The sequence below is a fragment of the Mchenga conophoros genome, linkage group LG23 (assembly GCF_057382185.1).
Source record: "Mchenga conophoros isolate Kocher_MC1m ecotype Shallow Benthic linkage group LG23, M_conophoros_male_GT1.1, whole genome shotgun sequence".
NCBI classification, from domain to species: domain Eukaryota; kingdom Metazoa; phylum Chordata; class Actinopteri; order Cichliformes; family Cichlidae; genus Mchenga; species Mchenga conophoros.
In genome coordinates, this window is record NC_140547.1 from 32531164 (window position 1) to 32552372 (window position 21209).

At 42.9% G+C, this 21209-nt stretch overlaps 1 long non-coding RNA gene across 1 annotated transcript; it reads left to right on the forward strand.

Moving 5' to 3' along the window:
• The first annotated feature begins 382 nt into the window (after positions 1-382).
• Positions 383-4800, forward strand: LOC146547648 (uncharacterized). The gene is made up of 2 exons (XR_014890606.1): positions 383-770; positions 902-4800. It is a non-coding gene; the product is annotated as an uncharacterized LOC146547648 (long non-coding RNA).
• The last annotated feature ends 16409 nt before the right edge of the window (positions 4801-21209 follow it).

Below are 21209 nucleotides of genomic sequence, written 5' to 3' on the forward strand. Positions count from 1 at the left end.
CATAGCCATCTTAATCATATTAATCAAGTCTGTGCACAAGATCTTGGAAAGCATTGTATGAAAGTGTGAAAAGTGAGTATTATAAATAAAAATATTTCCCTTTTATTTAGATAGCCACTTATTTTGAACCATAATTTAAACTGGACACAAGGACTGCACGTATAGAATCGCTAATCAAATCTGACTGAAAGGGTTTAGAATAAGGGTTTTAAAGAGCATATTTTCTAACCAGCTTAGTGTTGTAGAATATTTCCACAGATTTCAGAGATTGAGAATTTGTTCACTGTCGTTTCTCTCTCTCTGTCTCTTTTACAATGCGTCCGTGGCGTGCAGCGGGGCTAGGGGAGGGTCTGTGCTGACGGACGTGGGTTACTGATGAAGAAAATATAATCTGATCAAACATTATTCAGCTTTAAATATTGTTCAGCTTTAAAGTTACTGTGCAACTGTGTAATAAAAATGTGCTCACGACTTTGGCCTTGAGAGCGATAAGAAGCGATCGCCTCATCCTGCAGGCGAAAGATATCTGCAAGCGAAGAGACTAGAACACCCAAGGCCGCTTTCCTTTTATGGAGTTGTTTTTCTGCTAATGCAGCACTTTCCTCACAACCCCCTCCTGTAAGTTTTAGAGAATATATACCCATCCTCACAGCAAATATTAGGAATCTTCTGATGTGAGCTGTGTTGAGAGGTTGTCTCTGTCTCAATAAAAGTTCACTGATTCCCCATCTGCTGCAGGTGTCCGGTTGTCTTCATTCTCCGCCAGCCTGGTTAAGTCAATTCCTCCTTAACATCTAAAAGAACCTATTTAATGAAGGAAGACGGGTTCACTTTGTGTTTAATATTATTCTATTGCTGTTGTTGTTTTTTTTTATATCCTTCAATTGGCGTCACGGAACAGGATCCGCTCCAGGCCAAACTGGAACGGGGGGGAGGACATCAGCCGTGGTCTGAGTGAACGGAGTTTGGACAAAAGCTGTGTGCACACAAAAACAAGGTAAGCAGACCTTTTATTTCTGCTATATTGAACATTATAAAAATACTTAGTGTCCAAACTCCTAGTAATTCATAACCAAAATTGTCTGGCTTACTTAAGGCTTGTTGAGAATCAGACAAGTGAATAAGAGATAAGTGAATAAGAAATAAGTGAATAAGTGAATAAAGATAAGAGTGAACTGAGGTCTGACCACGGTTGCAGCCGACGGGTTGCTCTCCGGTGTCGGATACATACCTCAGTGCAGGTCTGGGACCTTGAAAGGGTTTATTAGTAACGCCTTTCTAAACAAATTAAAAGGTTAAAGGCCTTGAGAATATTTTTTAGTAATATTCTCTAAACTACAGAAGGGTTAGGAAGGCCCAGAGGACTTTATTAGAAAAGATCCTCTAAAACTTAAAAAGGAGAAGTACTGGTTGGAGTCCAAAGGAGGGGTCCCTTTGATCAATAGGAGAAAACGGATCTCTTCTTAAAACCCCGATGATTTTAGTGTTTTAAATGTTTTGATGTTCTGTTTGATATTGGACACACATAAATACACGCTGAATGCTTGCTGTGGAACACTGGGCAGGACAGTTTGGTTCTCCGTTGTTCACAGATTACACAATTAAAGGAACTAGGTTCCTCTTTTGGTTAAAATAATACACCACACATAGAATTTTTTTACACATTTATTACATACATAAGGAGGGTAATGAGTGACTGCAGGTAATGTATGAAGTGTGAATGAGACGTGTGAACAAGGTGACAACCAACTAGCACCCCTATCAGGAAGCTCTAGGCAAGGTTACCCGCCAGACTCCGGTTTGGTAGAAGCCTGGTAACACCTGAAGGGATATTTCAGTGCTGACTCACCTTTAAAGCAGCGCCCCAGCTGTTAGTGCCTAACAGAGGCAGAAACCCAGCTGGCCCAAATTCTCCTTTAAAATCAATAAATAGAACATAAATTACCGGTGTGTGTAAATAAGTTGTATAAATCTGTTAGATCTGAAACTCCTGCTAAAAAACTTCCTCTCTACAACTCTTTTCTCTTCTCTCCCTCTTTCTCTCAGTTGGGATTCTGTGTGTGTATGTGTGCTGGAGAAATAAAAAAAAGGAAAAGGGTCTCTCTCTCTGTCTCTGTGAGAGGAAAAAGGTGGGGGCCGAGTGAGCCCGCGGGGCCGAGCGGGTCCGCGGGAGCGAGCGTGTATGCTGTATGAGGAAGAAGGGAGTGAGAGGGAGCGAGTGAAAAGAGTAATCGAGTATTTGGTGATTTTTTATTATTTCAGAGGCACTGGGTAAGAGTTTTGACTTTAGCTGTGAGAGTTGTGAAAAGAGCAGGTTTTTCTTTTTTTGTAGACTGTGAGTAATCGGTGTTTTTCTGCCTATTGTGCTGCGTGGAAGACACAGAAGTGTAGAAATGTTTGTGGTTTATCTTTGTTTGACGTTTTATATAGAGTTGGTTGATTCAGGGTGATTTCTCCCGTTTAAGGGAGGAGTTGCATTGTGGTTATGTTAAAGCTTTGCTGTAGGGGTATGTGTGTGATTTTGTGCTGGCTTCGCATGTTTAAATGGATGCATAGAAGTTTGTCAGTGAGAAATTGTTATGGTGGGGTTTTAAAGTTAGTAAAGAGTCAAACAACGCCCACTGTTTTAAAAAGGCCCAAAACATCATAAAAGACACCTCACATCCTGGCCACTCCCTGTTCGAACTGTTGCCCTAAGGCAGACGGTACAGGGCAATCAGAGCAAGGACTAATAGACTCAAACACAGCTGTTATCCAACTGCAATAACACATCTGAATACTACAAAAATGTCCACCATGCCACTCTTGTGTTAATCTATGCACGGTCTGAAGCATGACGGTGGGAATACTTAGTATTTTAAGTATTCTATCTATTTTATTGATTGAATTTTATTGTTTTTTATATTTGATATTACTAGGGATGATGCAATGATCGGGGACCATTCTTAATGTCGTCGGTCTCATGACAATGACAATAAAGTTTTTGATTTTGATTCTGATTCTGAAATACACCCTCCTCAAGAGTTCAATGATTTAGGCAGTTATGTTTATACAAATACTAAATGTATGTTTAGTGTCTTCATACAGGTGTTTTTTCTTAACCTGGAAGCCTGAGTACGGCAGCAGAAGACAGGCCAAGCTTTGGCTAAAATTCACGGCTGGACACCAGAGTTGTCCTCACCCCTCCCGGTAAAACAAAAAAGAGAGAATGTAGTTTGGGGCGGGTTTTTCTCGCTGAACTGCTCTGGGTGCTGTGTCCCTGAATCTCACCAGTGTTAACCTCTGGCGGAAGACATGGAGAAAAGGAAAAGATGTTCCTGGTAAATCACTGAAACAAATAAAACCACACACAACCAGAGAAAGATATGAGAAGGGTGAGGAACAGACACATGTGCGTGTTAGAGAAATGCCTCGTTTGAGAAAAAGTTAAAGTAACCCATATACAGACGCACCCATACATGCAATGAAGAAACAGCTTACATACATGTGCACGTACATGCAAGGTTAAAGTAGCGACACTTAACATACACCTGTTTTTAAATGATATAGTTTATACATTACTGACAATTAAACGCTTTGGGTTGCAGGACAACAACGTAACGTCAAAAGACAAAGACACTGGTCTGAGGATTAAGTGAGGACACGACAAATTTAGTGGTTAAAAGGGTCGACTTGGGACATGTTTTTGTTGATTGTTTAAGACAAATGACTACTGAATGATAGGAAATTCCTTTTTAGGTTTCTAAACAGGATCTTAAGAATTTTAACACGTACCTGTGTTGTCCTGTCAACTTGAGGGGTTATGAGTTGATTATATGGTGAAAAAAAAAAAAAAAAAAAAACAAAAACAAAAAAGGGGGGAGACGAGATCTCGTTGTTTCTCCCCTCTCGGGATAACACAGCCAACACAGCACAGCCAACACAACATCATTTTCCTGTTCGCCTGTTTTGTTTTGTTTTTGTTTTTTCTGAGAGCCGAAGCTGACCTGGACTCCTACCCTCCCCTCTACCATCGTTGCCCTCTCCGCGACCATATTTGACCCTTTGACCCCTGAAGGCCACAGCAGCTGGACTCACAACAACAACTTGAGGATGTCAACAGTGCTGCAAAAGAGTGATCTCATGCAGCAGAGACGGAGAGCACTAAACCTAAAGCCCGTTTCACTACACGGGGGAAATTCCCAGGCTGCGTCAGCTGACAGAGCTGTGACGAGACGCGCATTAAGCCCGGAGGAAAAGGGACGGTGAGCAGAAGGATGCTGACCTCTGAGAAGAGCCGAACAGCAGAGCTGCAGAAGGCCGTGGAGCAAAGTAAGGACAACATAAACAGACCCAAAGAGGAGGGGAGGACCCTAGGCCATGCGTCAGGCCGCTGGTTTACCTAAACTACAGAACAGGAAGGTGATGAACACAAACATATACCAACACACGAACACACACTTCTGCATGCGCCTACTTAGAATGAAGGGAAACACACACATGAACACTTATGCACTTGTTGAGGGAGTAAAAACTGATACATACCCATGCACTAAAATCAAAATGTTGATTTAATTTACTAAGAAGTGACACACAATGCTCCAGCTGCTGCAATGAAGAATGCTTTACTGACAAAGGCTCAATGCTGCACACAACAAAGTCAAATACAGAATTTGCTATAATAATAAGCCCAGAGGGCATTTGTGTGGTCTGGGGAGCAGAGTCCGGAGCGGTTTGGTTATGAAAATGATGCCCGTGCGAGATATCTGGGGCTTAAGGCCTCGACTTAATTGTTTACTCTACACTAAAAAGAAAAGAAAACACTCTGAGCAGTGGTGCAGAGTGAAAACGAGGAATTAACAGTGTGAGTTTTATTTCAGAGCGCCACGTCATTGTGATGGAGATTTAATAAAGGAGGAACACACGGACAAAGAAGAAGAGAAGGGGGGGCAGCCCTTGAACGCGATTCCCTGAGGCATTAAAGTTCTGTACTAAATTCTGGTTTCCAGTGTGAGAAAAGTCACGCAGTGCCAGTAGTAGAGCTAGGTTGAGTGATGATTCTAAATTACTGTAAGTAAATCATCGTACACCGTTCAAGTTTCATGATAACGGGGATCTAGACTTTGTTGAACCCTAGGCAATTTGAACAGGTAAAAGTCGAGTGACCAAGTAGCAGTTGAATAAAAGTCATTGAATAAGTGTTGAAATAAACTGGCAGAATTAAGAGAATTAAAACATTTCAAGAGCTCAACTTACTTAATGGTTAAATTTTGTTTAACGAACGCAAAACATATAGCTTTATGAATATGAAAAGGTTGAGGTGGTGTTGATTTGACTCTGTGTAGGTTTAGGTTGGTATTTTTATTGATGGGAAGAATATTCAGTGACAAGTCCTAAGACCCGGGCGTCTGCATTTTGTTTTTGTTATTTTTCATTTTATTTTGTTTTATATTTACTGATTTTTGTTTGTGAATCTTTTCTTTAAGCAGATCTGCACATCGGAAATTACAAGCATTACACGTCGGCGAGAAAATTGTTGTGAGTTTCTCCGCATTGAAATGGGTTCTGGAGGAAACACTTGTGGGGACAATTAGAAACGAGAGTCCCTGTTTAAAAAAGGATTCAGCGAGGTAATCCAAACTCAAGTTCTTGTTTCTTTTTGAGATGACGTCATTTTGCTGAGTGTGGAAACTAGATGCGACGACAGGTTTCACTATCAGCAAAGAACGGATGAATGGATGAAAGACTGGGAATAAAAACAAACGGACTGACTGGTAAAACATGACAAGACTTGACCATGACTCAAGGTTAACCACCTCCACCTAGATAGGATAAAAGGGTGGATGAATTTATGTGGGTTTCTTTTACAGGAGTAGAAGGATGACAAAATATTCGAGGATGAGTGAACCTGTAAATGCCATTTTTGTGTCTTGTGTTGCTTACAGAGGTAACTGCGCAGCGTTACCATTTACATTTTCTTCCCTACAGGGTTACAGTTTTAATGTTTTTCTATTACAGGATTTCTGGGCGGATGTGTGAAGAAACGGTGTTTATGGGTTAGGAGTTGGGGATGCTATTACACTGTATTCTGGTGAGAGTGTTGGGGGAGACACACCCTGTCTTGAAAACTGTGATTCTTTTACAGGAAATGTTTTATAGCACCTATGGAATGAGGATGCCTGACTACGGTCAATGTGCTGCTAATGTTTGCTTTGCTTTGGTGAGAGGGGTGCAGTAGAAAACAGACAAGTGACATGAAAACAAGTAATAATAACAAATAACAAATTTGGGGACAGTTTGACCTAGAGCCCACTAACTGGCCATTAGGGGCTCTCTCTCTCTCTCTCTCTCTCTTGGAATAACATTGCCCAAAGGGTGAATAAAGCAAATTGTGGCAATAATAGTGATTTAATGATTGGAGAAACCTGAACATGATACTTGTCTGTTGACCTGAATCGTTTATTACTCTTATGATTTTCCGGTGGGACTATGAAGATTTTTGGTACAGATTGCAGGTTGTTGCTCTTTAACTCCTAGAACACGCCCTTGGCGAGGTGGGGGGAACTGGACCACCTTTCTGTGCCCCATCATCCTCTATTAGACGACATCCAAGCTAAGTAAACATGTCTTGGCCCTTTCCCCCTGAAATGACAGGCAGGCAAAGATGTTGCGTCTTTGTTTGCTTCCTGGCCCTGGGTCTCATTCCCATTGGCATAATCCTGATCTGTGAAGGGCCCCCGACACTTCTGACACCTTCAAGTTCAAAAGCTTCGCCCCCTTCTGACAGTCCCAATCTGACAAATGTAGCCCCTAGGGTCTTGCCCACCACTTCCTCTCCAGTTTTGCCCACGCCCGATCCATTTAGAAAGAAACGAGACACGGTTACCTCCTCGCCAACGGATGATGAAAACTCTGATCGTGAGGGCGACGAACATTATCGTCTTTCTCTTGTTTAAATGCTTCTAGAATGGTTGTTTCTCTGTGGTGTTTCGTATTAGGCTTGTTATTAATTGTTTCCCTCACCCACTTCCTCTTGAAGGATATATCTGGTTGAACTGTGTCTGGCCGGGTTGTGAGGGTTAAGCGATGTTCTCAGGGTCTCCGGACTTAAGCCTGAGCGAATGTGTACTCCCACCACTGGATATAAATTGTTTTTTTTCCACACCCCTTCCTCACGTTTTACCATATTCACTTTTGAATGTCCTTAGCAGTTACCGTTCTGGGTTTATTTTACGGTTGATTTATTCTTTCACATTTTCACGTTTATATCTCTCATTATTATAGTATACTCTGTACTCTCCACATTTTTATCATTACTTATGTTTTTTGGTTGTTGAGTTACAGGAACTGTTAATTTTGTGTCACTACCCTGGTTGCACTAACTCGTTGTATCCGTGTGTGCAGGACAGCTGTTACTGCTTTCGTCGGGAACCGAGACTGCTTGCAGCCGACCCCTGGGCAGGGTGGTGCCTGGACTCTTTTCTCCTCATCTGCAATGACAGATAAAGACAAATGATAAGACCCGAGGAGTTTTTCGAGCCAGGCTTCGACACGTCTCTGTGTTCCTTTGAATGTTACTTATTTTTGTGTGTTGACCCATTTAAGATGGGTCAAAAGGGGGATTTGAAGAAAATATAATCTGATCAAACATTATTCAGCTTTAAATATTGTTCAGCTTTAAAGTTACTGTGCAACTGTGTAATAAAAATGTGCTCACGACTTTGGCCTTGAGAGCGATAAGAAGCGATCGCCTCATCCTGCAGGCGAAAGATATCTGCAAGCGAAGAGACTAGAACACCCAAGGCCGCTTTCCTTTTATGGAGTTGTTTTTCTGCTAATGCAGCACTTTCCTCACAACCCCCTCCTGTAAGTTTTAGAGAATATATACCCATCCTCACAGCAAATATTAGGAATCTTCTGATGTGAGCTGTGTTGAGAGGTTGTCTCTGTCTCAATAAAAGTTCACTGATTCCCCATCTGCTGCAGGTGTCCGGTTGTCTTCATTCTCCGCCAGCCTGGTTAAGTCAATTCCTCCTTAACATCTAAAAGAACCTATTTAATGAAGGAAGACGGGTTCACTTTGTGTTTAATATTATTCTATTGCTGTTGTTGTTTTTTTTATATCCTTCACTGACCTGGTAGCCTGGCTGCCCCTGGGTGGGTCCGGGATGGGCGTGAGGTTCTGGGGGCGCTCCGTCTCTGGGCTGGGACCCGGACCGGGCCTCGGGGGCTTGGGTCCTGGTTGGTGTGTTGCCGGGGTTGTGGGCGGGTGGGTGCATGGGGGCCCAGCCCTGGAGCAGGGTGCCGCCGGTGCGTCGAGCCACCTGGGGGGCTCTTCAACTGGTGGGGGAGATTGTCACATCTTGCAGGAGCTTTCCTCTCCTCAGGAGCTGCCTCTGCAGGAGGGGGAGATACAGGAGAGGTGGAGGAAGATCTCAGCCTGGGTGTTTATTGTCTTATGTAGTCTGGAAGATGAGTGGATGGTGGGGTGGGTGCAGTTTTCTCTGTGGTGGGGTTGGGTGGACTGTCCCGGGCTCTGTGGGGCCGGGCGGCGCTGCTGCACTGGGCCCGGTCTGGATGGGCCTGGGCCCCCTTTCCCTGGCGGGTCGCGGAGTATGGGGGTGCCTACTGGGGTCAGCGGGGGAGCTGGCCCCAGGGAGGGGTCACCTGCCCCTCCCTTCCTTCCCTCCCCATCTCCAGCTGCCTCCCTCTTCCCGCTCCACCACAACCACCCACACATGCAGGGCCTTGGAGTAGGGGTATGTCACCAGGGTGCAGAGGAGGCTACCCCCCCCCCCCCCCCCTGTCCCCTTCTGGCTGCCTCTGCCTCAATTTTATCCCACAACTTAGACATTCACATTACTCACACTCTCATTACACATACATATAGGATCTTGGGGGTGGGCACGATACACGGAGTCCAAAGTACCATCAGGGTGTACACCCCACCCCTGGCATCGTTGCCCACCTCTCAATTTTAAATACACGTAGACATTGAGGGCTAGCAGGAGGGACCATGCGCTTACCTGCTGCTCTCTGGCAGGTAGCTCCAAGCCCTCCTGGGTTTTAAATGCACCTTAGAACACACATGCATCAACATTACAATGAGCGGGTGGAGGGAGGTTCGGAGTCTTCTCTCACCCCCGTTCTCTGCGACCTGCTGGAGCGGGGGGGCTAGGACTAGGAGGAGGAGTTGGCCGTCCGACTGCGGTCTGGAGTGTGGAGCCTTCCTGCTGCTGCGGAGTCGGGGCGGTCTGCCTCCCCCCACCGCAGGGAAAAGGGAAACACCACCTGGGTCTGGGTGCAGTTCCCCCCTCCAGGGGCGGGGGCACCTAGACCCGGTTTGTAGAGTATGCTTGGGGAGTGTGATCGTGTGTACAACGTCTCTTTATGTATGTCTCCACGTTGGTTGAGTGTGGAGTAAGTGCATATGAGAGCATGAGGGTGGGAATGGATGTTTGTATCTGTGTGTGCCTGTATGTCTGTGTCTATATGTCAGGTTGGGTGTCAGGCGCCACCTCTCTGGGGACATCTCAGGCCCTCCAAGGTTTGGAGGCCTATCTCCCCCTACCACCACTTCCCCTGCCAGTGGCGGACCCCCTCAGACATCGGTGCGTTGGTGGTTCTTTGTGTCCGGGGATGGGCGTCCAGGTACACACCGGCTCACTCCTTGGCGGCCGCTTATCGGGGCCTGGAGCCTGGGGCTCGCTCGGGCCACTTCGGAGGTGGGGTGCCCCCGGCCTCTCGGCCTGGGGCTCGGTCACTCAGGCGCAGCTGGCTGCCGGCGGAGCTCACGGGCGCGTCACTGCAACTCCCCCTGGCTTCTGCTCCGCGGCTGCTGAGTGAGCCCTCATCTGGGACTCTCCTCAGCTCTTTCTGGGACAGTGGCGCAGCTGCCCCTCTGTTGGTCTTCCTTGGTCTCTTGTGTTCTGGGGGCCTCTGGATGTCTGGAGTTTTGATCTCCTCCACACCTGCTTCACGCCCTGGAGGACGGGGCTGTGGCCCCCCCACACCCTCTAGCAGATTATTACATGAAGGAACCTTTTAAAAAAACAAAAAACAAGCGCGTCCATGCTCACAGGTGTACACACGGGTGATCACACCCACAAACTACACCCTTTTTGGCTCCTACCTCAAAGCACACTGTGTTCTGTTGATCTTATGTGCTGCACAATAATGTTTAACATTTAGTATTTACTGTCATATTCCCATATATCATTGTGATGTTGTTTATTCTATTACTCTTGTTCTCTTCTGCTTGCTTTCTTTTTTCTTTCTCAGCAGGTGACCCAGGTGATTGATATATGCATTTTTTTTTCTCTGCCCGTTCTGTTGGTTTTTGTCTTTTGCCCTTCTCCCCCGTCCCTCTTCTCAGCTGTTTCTCTTTCCCTCTTTCTTTTCTTTCCCCCAGTCAAGTCTGTCCCGTATTCAGTAAGTGAAAATAAAATAAACAATAAAAGGTGAATCAAATGGACCATTACGGCAAGGCTGGGATGGTCAGTTTGGTAAAGTAAATCCGTTGGGCATCTTTCTTTGCCTTTAGACAACAATTCTGATGGCAAAAGAGCCAAACGGGACAGGCCAAAAAAAAAACAAAAAAAAAAAAACAATGCGTCCGTGGCTGCTGAAGTTGTAGGGCTAGGACCTAAACAACACAGCAGACCAAAAGCATTTTAAACATTTTATTTTAAGTCCTTCACAAATCCAATTTCAGCATACTAAACCATCTTCAGAGAAGCGTAAATGTATGTTGAAAAAAATCACGGTAGTTGTATTGTTAAAATAGCCAATTTAACCTTTGAAAGTCCGCCTTTGGTACACTTATAAGGAAAAAAGATGCACATTATGTGGGGGTCTAAAAAAGCTACTCTAGGAAATTTCATGCATTTTATGTAATTTTATTTATTTAATTGTTTGACCATCATATATACTATTTCCCTGTTGTTTTATAATTATTGCGCATTAGTCTATCCTACATGCTGTCTTGTTAAGCTAAGAATTACCATGCAGAATTTTATTATGTGACTGAACAATGATGATAAAGAATCATGAATATTGAATTTAATTTCCTGCATTCTGATGAATCTTTAAGTCCCAATTTTTTAATCTACTGCATTAGTTTATATATATAATTTCTTTATGTTTGTAAACTAACACTTCAAGATTTATTTTTTCATTTTCCAGAACTTTCTGCACATTCATCACATGTCATATGCGTCCTCTTTGATGTACATTCAAACTATTATGGAAATAAGGTCAGCTGACCTTTCCTGAATACTACTTCTACAGTTATATGGCATACACAACTGCTTCCTGTAATTTGTTATTGATACTGAATCATGATCTGGTAGTCAGGATTAGAGATGGCACGATACCACTTTTTTATGTCCGATACCGATACCGATATCATAAATTTGGATATCTGCCGATACCGATATGAATCCGATATAGTGTTTTTTAATCAACAAAACTGTTTTTTAAAATATCTTGCTGCATTTTGCAAGTCTGCAAGTTCATACTCAAGTTTAAAACAACAACTACACTAAAGCTATTCTGTTATACCTGTATACAAAAAAAATATTTCATAGTTCAGCAATACTGATCAATCTAATAAACTTAGACCTACACCATCCTCCCTATTCTGGTATTTTAAAGAGTACTTAGCGTAAATATTAAGCAACCTAACTAATAGGGTTCCAACTCCCAGCAACAACAAAAATAAATAAATAAAAAATAGGGAACCACCCCTCACGCGCCACCTCATGATGCTTAATCGACGTAATCAACCTTAATTTGATGCAGTGTGAAAAAAAATGCACAGAAATCAATTATTTTTCAAGAAATATTAAATAGATTCAACATCTTTCTTCAACAAAATTGCAGACTGCACAGATGGTACCTTCCCAAAGTAAAAAGTACTATAGCTTACTAGGGTATATATATTAGACTTAATAGTCACTATGTACAGTAATTGACTTCTATTCATTTTACATCAAATTAAAACTTTGGGTGTCAGATAATTATTTATTAAAAGCTAGACATTTTAAATGAGAATAAGAAAGAAAAGTATGTCTTTGTGCCCCCTTTTCCCTGTTAATGCCCTATCGGCCCCCCTGGCTAAACTTTGCTAGATCCGCCCCTGCACAGTTACAGCCGTCAGCTACGTAGAAAAAGATCCTGGTGTAGAAAGTAATATTAAATAAATTCTAACAACAGCTTATCAAGCTTAAACGTGCTGCTGTTGTTCAGCCGCTGGTTTCCTCTTTCTGGCGCAAAGTGGACCAAAAACAAACGAGAGACAGACTCGCGACAGAAAAGCCGATCAGCTGATTTAAGCAGTTTCACGATTGAAGTAGCAGCCGGAGAGCGAGAGGCAGTCGCTTGTTAAGCTTAACGTGGGAATGCTTTACAAACATTCAGAGATGGACTTACACACTTGCTTTACTTCTCTCGGGGATAACTTTGTCGGAGATGAAATGCCAGGTTGCTAGCGAAGCTCCACATGCTATCCAGACCACCAACAGGTCCTGCATGCCACAGCTGCTCTATCACGTGATGCATACGTTCTGAGGTGAGTTACGGCGTGTTGCAAGTTTTGTGAGGTGCTTTCGTGATATTTAATGGATCGGATTACATTTTTTATTTTTCTCCGATATCCGATCCAGTAATTTAGGTCAGTATCGGACCGATACCGATACGTAATATCGGATCGGTCCATCTCTAGTCAGGATCGATCTATAGAAGTCATGAGGTAGTTGCATGAAGAATCAGGGAAGAACATGTAGGAACTGTTTAATGCGTCTTCAGTGCCAGAAGTTTGAATGCTGTGAATATTGCAAAAATGTTGCATTTTAAAACAAAATTAAATAAAGATTATAGCATCCTGTAAGGATGCACAGCTATTGGTCATTCATCTATAGCTGAGCAATACTGGAACAGCATTATTTAGCATGAATCTTACTTAGTTTCTATCTTCATCGCATGTTCCATTGTACCTACTGAGAACATTCTGAAGAATTTCGAAAGGTCTGAGCTAGACCTGGTCTGATGTCATTTGGTAGCAGGAAAAAAGAAATGTGGGAATCACACTTTTTTGTATCTACAAATAGAAAACAGATTCTGGAAGTACTTTTGTTCCAGTCCACAGTTGAGTGGTTTCAGCAAAAGAGTATGAAATTGGCCTATTTTTGACTTTGATTCATGAAACGCAGGTTTTCACAGATCTAAATGTGGCTTACAGCCTGTACTAGAATGTCTACCACCTTCTCACAAGTGCAAACATGCAGCTCAGGTCCCCTTAACTTTATCATTAACCTTTATATCAGAGCAACATAAAAATGGTTTAGGATCTTCAGTAATCTTATAATGAAAGCTTCACATAATAACTTTCTAAACTTCCTAAAAATGACCTTGTTTGGTAAGGTCTATTAAAACCTGATAGAGAGTGGTGTTCTTGTGAAACCTGGGGGGGGGGAGAATCAGTGTATCTTTTGTTGGCAGTCACTTATTGGCCCTGACACATTTTAAAGGAAAGTACATACAATTTCAAACACCTTCACGCTCCACAGGGAGATTAATTCAAAGAGATTTGTTACTCATATTCACGCAATACCTGCTGATTCAAAAGAAGGCTTTAATGCAGACACTCCAAAGGACAGAGAGTACTGCACTGTAGTAAATTTTAAAATAGTCAGATTTAGGAGAATGAAAGAACAAGATATTAAAATGATTTTTTTCCCCCTAAAGAATGGGGGTAAATGTTCTTTTTATATATATCTATATGCAAGGTCTGTGGGTATCAGAGCAGCCGATCAAGAGCTTAGGATGGTGGCATAATGAAAACCTTTACGTCTCAGGCCAGGGTTTATTGTGACCTCTATTGATCTATCAGATTCCAATTCAGAAGATCAGGAAACTGGAGCGGACAGTCAGTTCCTACATGCGTGGGATGGACTCCTGTGTCGCTTCAGCAGTATCAGCTTGCATGAACAGGGTGCTTTAGAACTGCCTATCTCCAGCCTCACTGAAAAGTGCACCAAATTTAAGTTAAACATGACCAATAACTAAGTCTCAAGATGCAGCAATATGCTGCTCCCACATTGACCACAGGAAGGAAATTGACTCCATCACAGGCCATGCAGCAAGCAAAATCTTCTCTCTGGCATGGAGATAATAGTTGGGCAGATTCAGCAAGGAAGGGCAGGACTTTGACTAACTAAGGACTTTGGTTGGCACAACGACTAGTTGACAAGTCGATCCAGAGAGGAAAGCTGATAATTGACAGGTTTTCTTGCCAAGACAAGAAAGACACAAAGAGATTCTCACAATCCAAGTAGGCCGAGCAGACAAAATGGGAAAACCTGGAACACTGTTCACCTGGACGGATCTCTGGGAAATGGAAGAAAGTATCAGCTTTATAATCAGAGCTATCCATGACTTCCTACACTTCAAAAAGTACATAGAGAAGAGAAGGTCCTAGGTGTATATATGCCATTAGCCATTTCGGGGGCCAAACTCTGCTTCAGGTCCCAAAGTCAAACAAACACTAGGTGTAACATCAGTTTTATTTCTTTCTGCAGCACTGGCCCCAACCGTTCTGGAATTCTGTAGCCCTTTTGACGAACGGGTGCATCTTCTTTCACCTGTATATTGTGTTGAACCAGTGATGTGAAGCCTGGTGTTTCTCGAAATAGCTGTGGGTCCACGAGTGGTTCTATATCAGCCTGCTCAGTAGGAGACAAATGAGAAAGGTCAACTGAAGCACAAACTAGAATGTTAGTTGGAAAGAACTTCTCAGTCACCTCCTCATCCCTAACTGAACGCACCAGTAACTGATAGACTGGCTCTTGTCGGCTGTAGAATTCCTTCAACAAGTTCACGTGACTCCCTAGCAGATCGTTACATGGAGAAACCTTTGGAATACAAGCACGCTGATCCACACAGGTATGCACACGGGTGTTCACTGCTCGTAGACCCAAATTACACCTTACTTGGCTGCTACTTCGAAGCACATCTGTCCTGCGTGCTGCACAACAACATTGAATATTTAGTATTTACTGCTGTTTACACTTAGCTAGATTAATGCGATGGTGTTGTGTTTAGTATGTTGCTTTGGTTTTTTTTTTGCTTGTTTTCTATTCTTCTCTCAACAGGTGATCCAGGAGATTTTTTTTTCTCCCCCCCTTTCTCACTGTCCCTCTCCCCTTCTGTTTTTCCTTTCCTTCCTCCTTCTTTCTCCCTTTCCTATCCCTCACTCATGTCTGTCCCGTCTGTAACATCTGAAAATAAAATATAATAAATAATAAAAACAAAGATCGACCAAATGGACCAATACGGCAATGCCATGATGATCCATTTGGCAAAGTAAATCCATTGGGTATCCTTGTTGGTCTTCAGACAACAATTCTGATGGCTAAAGAACCAAATGGGACAGGCAAAAAAAAAAACAAAAAAAAAAAACAAGTTCACGTGAAATATCTGATGTTTTTTTAACTTTTTCTGGCATATTCAGTTCACAAGTGACTTTACTCACTTGTCTGACGATCTCGTATGGTCCCTGCCATTTTGTCAGCAGCTTGTTATCACTGGTGGGAAGCAATAACAGTACTTTTTGACCTGGAAGGAAGACCCTATCCCTGGCCTGATGTTTTTGTGCAGCGTTCATGTTGTCTTGCACCAATGATGCCATTTTCTCCAACCCCTCTCTCATGTTTATAACGTAGGCTGCGATGTTTTCACCCTCTGCTTTGGGGTCCTCCCAGCAGTCCTTAAGCAGGTCCAGGGGGCCTCTCACTTGGCGACCATACAAAAGTTCAAAAGGCGAGAAGCCAGTGGAAACCTGCAGGACCTCCCGGTAGGCGAACAGAAGGTATGGCAGCCACTGATCCCAGTCAGCGCCTGTGTTAGAGACAAACTTACGCAGCATACTTTTGAGAGTCTGGTTGTATCTCTCCACTAGCCCGTCCGTTTGGGGGTGATACAGGGTGGTCTTAAGTCCCTTTATCTCTAACAGCTTATAAACCTGCTGCAACAACTTGGATAGAAAGTTCGTTCCACAATCTGTCAGAATTTCTCTTGATATGCCTACCCTAGAGAAAAGCTGCAGAAGACAATTAGCAATGTGACGGGCTTTAATTGATCTGAGTGGGAAGGCCTCAGTAGCGATGACCTGTGGCCCACGATATCCATGCCTAGCCTCTCAAACGGCGTTTCAATAATTGGCAGTGGTTGCAACTGGGCTCGCGCTACTCCTTTGCCTGAGGTCAACTGATATTTTTCACAGGAACGGCAAAACTCAGAAACCTGGACATACATCCCTGGCCAAACAAAACTGCTGCTGATCCTATTCAGCATTTTGTGAAAAGCCATATGACCTGCCCTTTGTTTCTGAACTGTTGTGGGAGTGCTCCAGCTTCGCACTTCCCCTTTCTCTGGTACAAAATGCCTCCTTTAATCAAGTAAGCAGCGTCTTCAAGACAGCTTACCTGACCTTGACTAGCCCCCTCTACCTCTGTTACCTTCTCAAACCAGGGTTTTAGAGTAGGGTCGCTTCTTTGGAGTGCACCTTAATTTGAGGGAACATCAAACTCAAGCTGGCTATTTGGCTTAGGAAACAATGCTGTACCTTTTCCCCCCTGAGCCTTTGAACTTTTCTCTTCTTTTCTGAGCCCTAGACTTCCTAATCTTCCCTGACTGTTTCCAGAGACTCCTCAAAAAAGGGTAGCTCTTGCATCATTTCCTTTGCACTTTGTGCTCTTGTGACTACATGACAGGGTTTAAATGGTTCAACTGTCATATCTAGAGGAAGTGAGCTTCCAGATTCATCACCTAAGCCTTAAATGTCTTTCTCAGCACTCACTTGAAGGTCATAATCTGACTGATGTATTAGATCAAAAAGAGTGGGGATGTCATTACCAAGTATCACTGAATATGGCAAACTGGGAACCACAGCTACCACTAACAAGTAGGTTTAACCTCCCACTGTCATTTAAACCCGAGCAGTGGGGTAGCTGTGTTCGTCTCCATGCACACAACTTATTGTAGCTCCAACCCCACTTAGCTTTTCTCCTGAAATTATGCTAGAATGTACAAGAGTTTGGAAGCACCCAGAGTCAAGCAAAGCTTCCTCTTTACACCCATTAATTAAAACAGGGACAGTACAAGCTTTCTTTCCTACCGGCTCTGTGGCTGGTCTTGGAACTGCACACAAAAGAGATGGTTTTGACTTAAAGGCAGGGCAAAATTGTTGTGTATGGCCAAAGTTATGACAGTGATAACATTTAATATCCTGAACTAAAGAGTTAAAGGATTTCTTCACATTGTGAGGTCTATGGGAAGGGAGATGCCTCGAACTAGAAAGATTTCTAGCCTGAACTTGACCAGAACCCTGTTCACCCCCAATGGACTTACTTGGTTGGGCGTAGTGGGTCTGCCGGCTGAAGTAGGTGCTCTTGCTGCCTTTTCTGGCTGAAGTGAAAACCTCTGCGAGGCTAGCTGCTTCATTTGCCGTCTTCGTGTCATGCTCACGTATCCAAATCTCCAGCTCTGGGTTAACCATTCTCAAAAACTGCGCTAGAATTATCTGCTCAGATATTTCTTCTACAGTTGGTTTTTCAGGTTTAATCCATCAAGTTATTAGCATTACCAATTATGCAAATTAGGCGGTGATGTCATTTAGCGACTTCTAGCGACTTTTAGGACAGCCAATAGCGATTTTCCTTACTGAGGAGTTGGCAACACTGATTGGCTGTGCCTTTCAGGGAGCTCTGCTTAGTTTTAGCAGCGGCAAGCCTGCGCTGCGAGGACCTGCAAGGAGGAGAGGAGGATGGCAGCAAAAAGGAAGAACCTGGATATAAGAAAGTATTTCTCAAAGAAACCTGTAAGTCACTTAAAGTCAAGTTCACTCATAAAATGTGTCCGTCATAATAACATTACAGGCTATGCTAGGCTTTGGCCCACATCAGTCTAAAATTGTATGTAACCATGAATAACATGTTTTGGAAACTAACTGCACAACAGGCAGCACTATTAGTTCTCTCAGTCTCAGAGTAGCATTTCTAATTTTGATTGAAACTGTCAGAGAAAACGGCAGCCTCGAGCAAGCCAGGATATTAGTTTACAGAGGCTGTTAGAATTATATGTCTAATGTTAAATGTTGGTGACACAGAAATTTCATCCTAATGGCACTGATGTATTCATAGGTCATAGTAATGAATAGTCATGATTGTGCAAATATTCCACCTTGTAGTGCAGTTTGCACAAATTGTTTTAAAAATGCACTCACCCTACAAACATTACTGATGAGTCAAGATCTGCACAAATTGACAGGAACACTGAAGCAGCTCCACATTTTATTCTTATTGTCATGTATGTCCTATTTGTCAGGTGACAGAAGAACCAACACAAAGCTCAGAGAGTAATGGTGACACAAGATCACAGGTGAAATTGGATGATGACCTGGTGGTTCATGACTGTATTTGAAGCACATGTGTGACTGCATGTATTTGGAATGTCTCACTGTTATTCATCAGGTGACAGAGGCAGCTCTGCCATGTTGTAGCTCGGACAGAGGTGAAGAGGTGAGGTCACAGGTGACTGACTGATGATTTGGTGCTATAGATTAACTAGTATTTATTATCATGACAATTGTTAGGCTGCTGATGTAAATTGATTCATTAGTGTATATTTGACAAAGAATCTGAATTGACATGTCTCACTTTTTATATGGAATATGGGTGAAGTAAACTAAAGTCTAAAATACTTAGTCATTTGTTTAATAGTAATTTAACATTATATAATTCACATATAAAACTATGAATTGTAATTTTAAAAAAGCATGTTGAATAGCATATGTAGGCAAGTATATTTCTCCTTTCTTTTAATCAAGAAGCAAACAGGCCAGGGTTCAGTGGTTGAATCAATCCCCACCAATTCCAACACCAAATCTACACCCTTGCACGATTCGATTCAATTTGATTCAATTTGAATCGGGGAAATTTTGCCTCAGACAGTCAGAAATATTATAATTCAGGTCATGCATCAGTACATTTCTATATTTTTATATCTGTAAAAAGAAATCTGACACTTGCGAGACTTTATCAAAGGTGTGAGCATCACAGCAGATGCCTTTGTGTCAAAGTAGCTGAGGATAAAACACAGAAAAACATGAAGGTTTTTCTGGCCTGGGATTTTATAAAAAATATTCTGCAGTAGATCAAAGACGAAAGAAAACCATTAATGAACATATGAACATTACCTGATGCTGCTGACGTGAAGCAGAGCAAAGTTACAGAGGTTTTATTACAGACACAGCAGAGCATTTTGCAATTTTGCATAATTTTAAAAAGTTTAAATTTGTTCAGTATTGAACAGCAGAAATGAGGCTTTCTTTTCGGAAGTAAGTAAAAGAAAAAAAAAACAGCGGCCGACAGCGCTGTAAGAACGGTAGACTTGTGCATAACAAGCAAGCAAAAATGTTCTTGAAGTACAGAGAGAGAGAGAGTGAGAGCTGTGCATGAAGTGTGATTTTTTTCGTGGTGGCAGCAAAACAATCAGAGGGAATTCATGACGATGTTTATGTGAAGTGTAGTTTGGATCTTCTTTTGCTGCTGGTTTACTCAATATTGTTTGGAGAGAGATAAAACCTGCAGCTTCAGAATCAGCGCAAAAAGGGCGTAAACACAAAGCGCGGACCCGCCGAAACATCAGAATTAGCGAGCTGTCGGCTTTCGGCTCGTGTCCGTGCAGTCAGGTGAGAAAGTCACATCTCACTGATTCTGATGCGTCGGCGGGTCCGCGCTTTGTGTTTACATCTTTGTGCTCTCATTTACTGTTTTAGCTGTTTGGTGGTGGTTGAAATTTTGGGAGGTTTAACCTGAGATTCTGGCGTTTTGGCCAAAATAAATTTATATTAAAAAAAATCGATTCAGGATTTTAATGAATCGATATCACGTTATCCAAGCGAGAATCGTTTTAATCGATAAATCAATAATCAAAACCCACCCCTAGTTTTAAGTCACCAAGCACAATGCAAAGTGTTGGATGCAGTAGTGTAATGCACACTGCCACTGGACTCACAGTCCATCTGGTAATCCAATGGATGAGTCTGGGCTTGGTAATCACCAGGAGGACGGTATTTGTATGCCTGCATTGTGCCAAATGTAAAGTTTGTTGAAGGGGGGACTATGGTGTGGGAATGTTTTTCAGAAGTTGAGCTCAGCCCCTTAATTCCAGTAAAAAGGACTCATAATACTTCAGCATACAAAGACAATTTGGACAATTTTATGCTCTCAACTTTGTGGATGGCCCCTTCCTGATCCAACATGACTGCGCACCAGTGTACAAAGCAAGGTCCAAAAATGGTAAATGGCCTGTACTTATATAGCGCTTTACTAGTCCCTAAGGACCCCAAAGCGCTTTACACTATACACAATCATCCACACACACTGGTGATGGCAAGCTACATTGTAGCCACAGCCTGGGGCGCACTGACAGAGGCGAGGCTGCCGGACACTGGCGCCACCGGGCCCTCTGACCACCACCAGCAGGTAACGGGTGAAGTGTCTTGCCCAAGGACACAACGACCGAGACTGTCCGAGCCGGGGCTCGAACCGGCAGCCTTCCGATTACAAGGCGAACGCCTAACTCTTGAGCCACGATCACCCTAGCCATAAAGACATGGATGACGAATTTGGAGTGGAAGAACTTGACTGGCCTACACAGAGCTGTGATGTCTACCTGACAGAACGCCTTGGAGATGAATTAGAGCAGAATCTGTGAGCCAGGCCTTCTCATCCAACTTCAGTGTCTGACTTCAGAAGTGCGCTTCAGGAAGAGTGGTCAAAAATTCTTATAAACACACTGCTAAACCTCATGGAAAGCCTTCCCAGAAAAGTTGAAGCTGTTATAGATACAGCAAGTGGGCCTATGGATTAAGATTAGAATCTCACTCAAGTGGGAAGGCAGATGAGCGAATACCTTTGGCAATATAGTGTATAGTACGAGCATTCAGTGTCCCTCAGTCAGATCCCGAACTCTGCACTCCCTTTCAAAAAACTAAGATGGTAACAGCAAAACCCACTTACAAACTAACTGGTCATCACACACACACGAGTGGTATTTTTTCCGATCTTAAGCAAAAAAAAAAAAAAGAAGAAGAAGAGGGATTTTTAAAAAAAGAGATGAGTTTGTTTAGATTTCTTTGAAATTCTGTAACTTGCCAAAGTAAACAC